The following is a 7,500-nucleotide window of genomic DNA, read 5'->3' on the forward strand; positions in this document are numbered from 1 at the left end:
CAGTACTTCCTGCATTTTATTACCTTTTCTAAATTGTACAGATAACCTTCTATAAGCAACATTTCTTTCTCCTGCTGAGACTTAACTTTACTGTATGCGTTACCTAGCACACCGGGAAATGGGAGAGCTTTTCCAGCCATTGATAATCCGTTATTCATGTTATGAACGAAGTTCACTAAAGACAGATATTTAATAGTCAGTATGCAGATGTAGCAAATTATAACACTACATTAAACAAGTTCTAATCAATTAAGCTTTCATTATTTAATACTTGATGTACTTAAATACTTCATACTGAACGTACAAAGTATGTGCCAATGTCATGACGTAGCAACACATCATCGCATACTTACACTGCCTTTTCCTTAATTTAAATACTGGTCGGGCCAACTAATATTTTTCAGTATTTTCAGATTCGATATATTAACGTTTCGCCTTATTTGTTGTTTGGTTTTTAGGTGTCGAATTCTATGTATTCGATCATTTCAGCTTTGGAGAGGATAAAGTAGACCCAATTACAAGACATGTTTTTACAGTGATATGCAGCACATCAACAGTTACAGTGGAGAGAATGAACAAGAAAATCTTAATTTAAAAATAAAGGTAATCAATAGATTTGTGGTGTACAGCTGAAATTTGGAACATAGGTAAAATACATACATAATACATAGGTGCAGTACATATATTGTAGATTAGCCAATGTTTGTGAGTAAGAGTGAAAACTATTATCAAGTACTCTAGGTTTAGTATGTGGGGAGGAAATGAATAAAGACAGAACTCCTAATGAGAAGAAAAAAACAATAATGAGAATTTCAATTCCCTCCAAGAAAAAAACTGTCTGAGCACCAAAGCGTTTAATGGCATGCTAGGCATTCTAACTTTTGGTATTTTAAAAATCTGTAATACAATCATATAATATATATATATATATATAGAGAGAGAGATATATATATATATATACTGTATATAATATATATATATATATATATATATAGATATATATATGGGTCTGCTCGACAGGCATGGATATGCCATATGATGATCGACATCCAGTTCATTTTTCTGTTTGAGCAGCAGGGGCTTGTTATGGCTTTGGGGCCACACCCCCCAATAATGGGATATATATCATTATATATATACAACATTGGGGTGGGGAAACATGAATTGGGCAATCTGCCTGTGCCGACAAATGAAATCAAAATGAAAAAATAACTCAATCAAATGGCAATCAAATCATATATATATATTATATATATATATATATATATATATATATATATATATATATATAGAGAGAGAGAGAGAAATATGATTACTGTATATAATGAATCATTGACATGTTACTTGGCTGACATACAAAACGTCATCCACAACATGTCAAACATTCATTTTATTGAACACAATTCACATTGGTACACAGTACATTAAACAGGAACCTGATTTCCTTTTTCAGTGCTCTACCCATAAAAAGAACACATTCAGCTCATGTTTGTCTGTATAGTGCTAGTATTATGGGAAGGGTTTTTTTATATATTAAGATACATGTTAGGGTTAGGGGAAGGGCAGAGTTAAGGTTCACCTTCACAGCTTCACTGTCAAAGTTAGCTTCTTGACATCCATGTCTGAAACATAATCATGGAGTTATGATCAGAGACCCAGTCATAATCCTCTATATAGTACCATCACTTCAGCCAACTCTTTTCTCTTCTTACTGTGGATCAATTTACATTCCCAACTATGCTCAGTTTTTAATCAGTTACTTTCTTGTAATTCTTCTTGATGTTGTAATAAACTGTAAGGTAACTGAATTGGAATACAAGGATAGAACCCCAACTATGACCCTGTTAACCCAAATTTATATAGTTCTTAACCACCTGGTAGACATGACATGTGGAGGGGAAAGAATGAAGTGGCTTTGCCTACTTCCCTCTCTGAGGAGGAAGGGATGGGGATGCATGTTTGTTGGTTCATCAGTATCCCTGAGAAGATTTAGGAGGTGTGCATGGAGGCCAGTTTGGATGTGACAAGAAATTTGCAGGCTTACATTGCTCACAGATTATGAGTACTAACCAAATGTATGTTGGGCATGTGTGTGGGGTTATACTCAAAATAAACCAAAGAAAATCATTCACTGTGAGCAGCAATGACAGCTTACATGCCTACTCCTCTGCCCATGGTACACCTGAGCATTCTAAGTGAGGCTGGAGGGGGATAGTACATAATGGCCAATCAGCTAATGGAAAGTACTAGGGGATTATAGATGTAGAAAAGCTGCACTACCATGTCTTATCAGGCCAACACACCAGAAGGCACTGCTGAAAAAAATGTAATGAACTTAAGTATATGGAAAATATCTGTGCCATTGTTCAATTTTACTTTATTAAGTAACATTATCCAGTATTTATGTTTTATTTTTCTTACATATACTTATGTGAATTTTAAGTCTTTGCTTGGTCTAACAACAATCTTTCATATACAATAGTACCAGCTGATAGAGACTTCATGTGCAATGTGTCTTGGGGCAACTTATTGTATTTTTACTGATTTTTAGTACTAGAATAATATTCCTTTTCAGAATATATACTATTACTGGTTTGAAAAAAAAAATGGTTCATTTCAGAGGCATAAGATAGTTTCCATTATAATACCACAAAATCCACAACATTAACTAAACAATGGAAATTATACCAATGATTACTGGTATTTCACAATAATATTAACTCACATGTTTATAAGCAAATGGAACAGACTCACACACCAAATAATAACAATAATAATAATAGTAATACTAATAATGGCGGGTAATGTATTACAACATGCTTTATTCAACCACACACAATTCCTGCTAAGCTAAATCAATTACTGTTTAACTGTGGTCAGTTTACAACAGGGATTAAATAGTTTCATGCACAGATAGCCTCCATACCCACCAATTACAACTACTTTATTAAATGTATACACCTCTGATGAGTAACAAATGGATGAGTTAATAAACAAATGAATGAATAATGGCTACATTAGTGTCTTTCAGTTTATTGCTGACAAAATACAGTGCAAACTTCTTCATTCCCACATACACATACGGATGTGCTCACCAATTACTGCTACTTTATCAACAGTGGAGCTCTAAGATATTTGATTGTAATGAAATGAATAAATGAATTAGTGAATGAAAGATTAACTAATTGTTCATAGTAATTTATTTCAGCTCATAGCTACCTGGTACATGCAGTGCAACTAATTTCAGCCCAGACACCTACACACATTCATCAGTTTTTACCACTTTATTTACTGTGTACACTTCAGATATCCAGTTGTGATAACTTGAGTAATTAAATGAATAAATAAAATAAACATACATGAAAGTGCTTTTCAGCTTGTTTGCTTTCAGACAAATACATTGAAACTCACTGCGACTCCACACACGCATAATAGTTGCACACACACACACACACACACACACACACACACACACACACACACACACACACACACACACACACACACACACACGCACACCAGTTTAAGCTATTTATTTCATTATGTGCACTTCAAATCACTTGATTCAGGTTAAATGAGATGCATGAATAAATAAATAATGGCCACAACTATATATTTCAGCTTTCAGACACATACAGTGCAAACCATTTTAACCACCTCCAAACCAAAATAGCAAACATAAAAGAAATACACACAGCTGACTGACATGGCATCCTTGAATAGCAGAATCTAAGTAGAAAAGCAATCGCACAGCAGAGCAGAATACAAAAGGTTTTAATAAAATGGAAGTTTAAGTAATGAAAAAATGTTTTCCTACATTCACACCTGTCAGAGTGTGTCTACAACAGCTTTCTCATTATTTCAGTTTCATTCAGGCTGCCTTAGGCATCTGTCACCTGATGTAGCCAGGGGCATTAAGAAATAGCAGCTCAACAAGCCCATGTAAGTACTACTTCTGGCCCCCAAAACAAGGAAGTGGTACTTATATTAAAACGTCGTTCTGTATTAGGGCATATGTTTAAATGCTCAGCCATTTAGAAAATGGACCAGACAAGTAAGCTGACTTCTTTTTCTATTAATTCAAGTCCCAAAATAGGAATGTTCATTTTTTAAAGCACAAATGTATTATAAATATTATTAACAACAGTTTTACACTTGAAGTGGCTGCAGCCCAATGCCAGTATCATGAAACCCACTGATAATAAACACATATCTGGTGCTGTCCTCTGGTTGTCCCAAGTTAAATTTCCTGTTTTTCACAATGCAGGTAAACCATGTTTTAAGTTTTGAACTGAGTTCCTTGCAGCAAATAAAAAAGTGGAAGGCTGAAATGTTTTTGGAGATGAGTTTTTTTAACTGACAAACCTGATATAAATGAGCAGAATAGTAAATACCAGAGTGTGTGGTCTTGTAATAAGGCATCATATATATCTAGCAAAATCTCAATACTGGATAACAATCTCATTGTGCTCCTTCAGTTTGTAGACAGGTTGAGCAGCTTGACCTGCTTTCAAACTAAGGACTTATTGATTGCAATAGTGTGAGATAAATTTCTAGTCCTCATTGACAAAATTCCCACTATAAGATTAGCATTTCCTGTTTTCACTCATTAGACATTAATTTGGCATCTGCTGACATTTGTCCTTCCTATTGTGGATTAGTATCTAGTATTCAATTGACTCGATTTGAAGCTTATACCTTGAACTTGTGGGCAGTACCACTGCCCCTGCAGGTTGATTATAAGCAAGATGGATGTACTGTGTCTAGTTATCTATCAGATATTATTGCCTTCAGTGAGCATTAAGAGTTCTTTTTATCTTACCAAAAGAGGTTATTATTGCCACAGTCTTCAAGAGACCATCCTTATTCTTGTATTGATAATTTACACCATATTTTGAACCATCCACTTCACAACTGTGATAACTTGAGTAGCTGAATTATCAAGAAAATACTTTGTATACAGCTTGAATTGTGCCTTTCAGTGGGCTCACAGATCTTAAATTGTAAGCTTTTCTATCAATGCATAACACTGTGTTGGCCTTTAAAAGGGCTGCAAATTATTTCCTTGTGGTTGAAGATCAGTGTTTTTATACTATTCTGGTTATAATTAATCTCTCACTGAAACATTTGACATTACTGATCATGGTATCTTGGTCAAACCCTTACATTGCTGCTGCATTTTCCTCTCTACAGCCCTTGATTTGCCTGCCCCCTACCTTTTCAGCAATGCTGTAAGGGTTGTTTCTGGAATGAATTCTTCAGTTTTAAATTCATTAGATTTATGATATGCCATAAGATTTGATTACTGATCCATTACTCTTTAAAGTGTTCATACTATCTTTAGGAGATTTTACTAATGACGGGCTTAGCATATTGTTGTGCATGATACTCATCTCTACCTCTCCTTCTATCATATATATATATATATATATATATATATATATATATATATATATATACTATATTTTGGTTTAGTATTACAATCCAGAAATGACCTTGTTCGTTTAATCATGTCGTAGATATATAATGTTGAATATCAAAATGATTTTACATCCCAATGTTGAACCATGTTAAAACTGAGTGTTTGGTAAGCACTGCTTTAAAAATTTGACTGTTAAACTGCATTTACCATTTGGATATTGGGATTACAACTTCAGTAAGTTTACTTTTGATTTTCCAACACTTTGAAACCATGCAGTCGATGTAACACAATTTGGACAATGTAATTTTCAGATTGTAATAATAAACCAGATATATATATATATATATATATATATATATATATATATATATATATATATATATATGTCATTATCATCATTGTCCCCCTTTTTCACATTTTCTACATGGGCCTGTGTATAATTTTCCTGTAGAATATCTTCTCTCATACACCGCATGCGTCTCTTTGCTGGATGCTCTTGGTTTCTCGTGTCTTCTTCATCAAACTTCCAAATGTTCTTCATAAGATTGTCTTCTGCTTTCCTGCACATTTATCCACTGTAATTTGTTCTCTTTGACCTTTTCTGTTATTAGGTCTATGTTGGTTTTCGTCCTGATGTTCTAATTGTTTCACCTGTCCTACTGTATGCGTCTTACCACCCATCTCAGACACTTCATCTCTATCACCTTCCTCAACAGCTCTGCTTTCACTGGTCAGGTTTCTGTACCATACAGTAGTACTGGTTGGGGGCTACTTTATGTGCTCGAAGTCCAAGAATATTGAATATGATATTCTTGACATGAAGTAAACCGAAGGCGCAAAACATTGAAAATGTAAACGGAAATCTCTGTAGGCGGAGATTTCTGTTTACTTCAATGTAGTGCGATCTTGGAGTTGGTATATTTAAGTAGAGGGGGGTGTGGGGGGCACAGCCCCTCATGTGGTGAGTTCACGGGGCTTGCCCCACTGCCTACACTAGTTTAAATTATTATTTTTTTTGTGTATTTCTTTTTTTGGACTTCGATTGTTTAATAGTTCTATGCATATGGTTTGATCTGTATGCATTCGAGCTATTAAACTTTTGAGGTCCTAAAGTAGACCCAACTGGTTACACTGCTGTTTTGTACACCTTCTCAGCTTCTTTGGCATTCTTCTGTCACACACTACCCCTGACACTCTGTGCCAGTTGGCTGCAGGTGCTATGATTCTAGCTTTGACCTCCTCATTCAGACTTCCATTTTCCTCAACCACACCTCCCAGATACTTGAAGCTATTACCCTTTTCCACTGCTTTTTCCAATTTCTTATATTTGTCTGCGCTCAGTTTCATCCCATGTGACATCAGTTTTACATTTTATTCTCCTAACATTTGGTGACATTCTTGTTCAGATTCTGCTTGCAATGTCATATGAGGCAGACCTGTTTTGCTAATGTAGTCTATCACCAGAGCTACACCAGAGCTGCTACCTGATGCACAGCCACTTCCACTGGGAAATCTTAGTGAGTCCAAACACTGTTTGTACTTGTGTCATTGGATCCCTCTACCAATTAGCCTGCACTAATTCTATCAATGTTTCCTGGACTTCAAACCACAGTACTGTCCAATTCTGCTTTCTTGAGACCTTGTCTTATGCTTTTCATCTCTATCTTTTTTTCAACTATGTGTCTCATTGGCGAACGTTGGACCTTTTGTGCTGCATCCTGATCTGAATCTGAACTGCTCATCTCCAATCTTACTTTCTACTACTTTATATTTTAATTTATCAGTCACCTTCTAACCATCTAGACCAGTATCATGAAGTGAGATAGGAGTTTGATACCTTTATACTGCCCACAGTTATGAGTCTCTCCTCTCTTTCTCTCCCCATATATGTATCTGTATATATCTATCTATCTATATATATCACTTCATAATCTTGAAATGCTGAAATCTCAAATTGCCCCCCTGCTTACATGTAGTGTAGGGTTGTGTGTTTTTTATGCTGTGGGCAGAATGATGTGTGTGTTATGTGGTGTATGGTGTATGTATGTTCGTGATTGTGTGATTCGTGATTGTGGGTT

Source organism: Protopterus annectens, chromosome 15.part0, assembly GCF_019279795.1.
Source record: "Protopterus annectens isolate FY-2018-M chromosome 15.part0, PAN1.0, whole genome shotgun sequence".
NCBI lineage: Eukaryota > Metazoa > Chordata > Ceratodontiformes > Protopteridae > Protopterus > Protopterus annectens.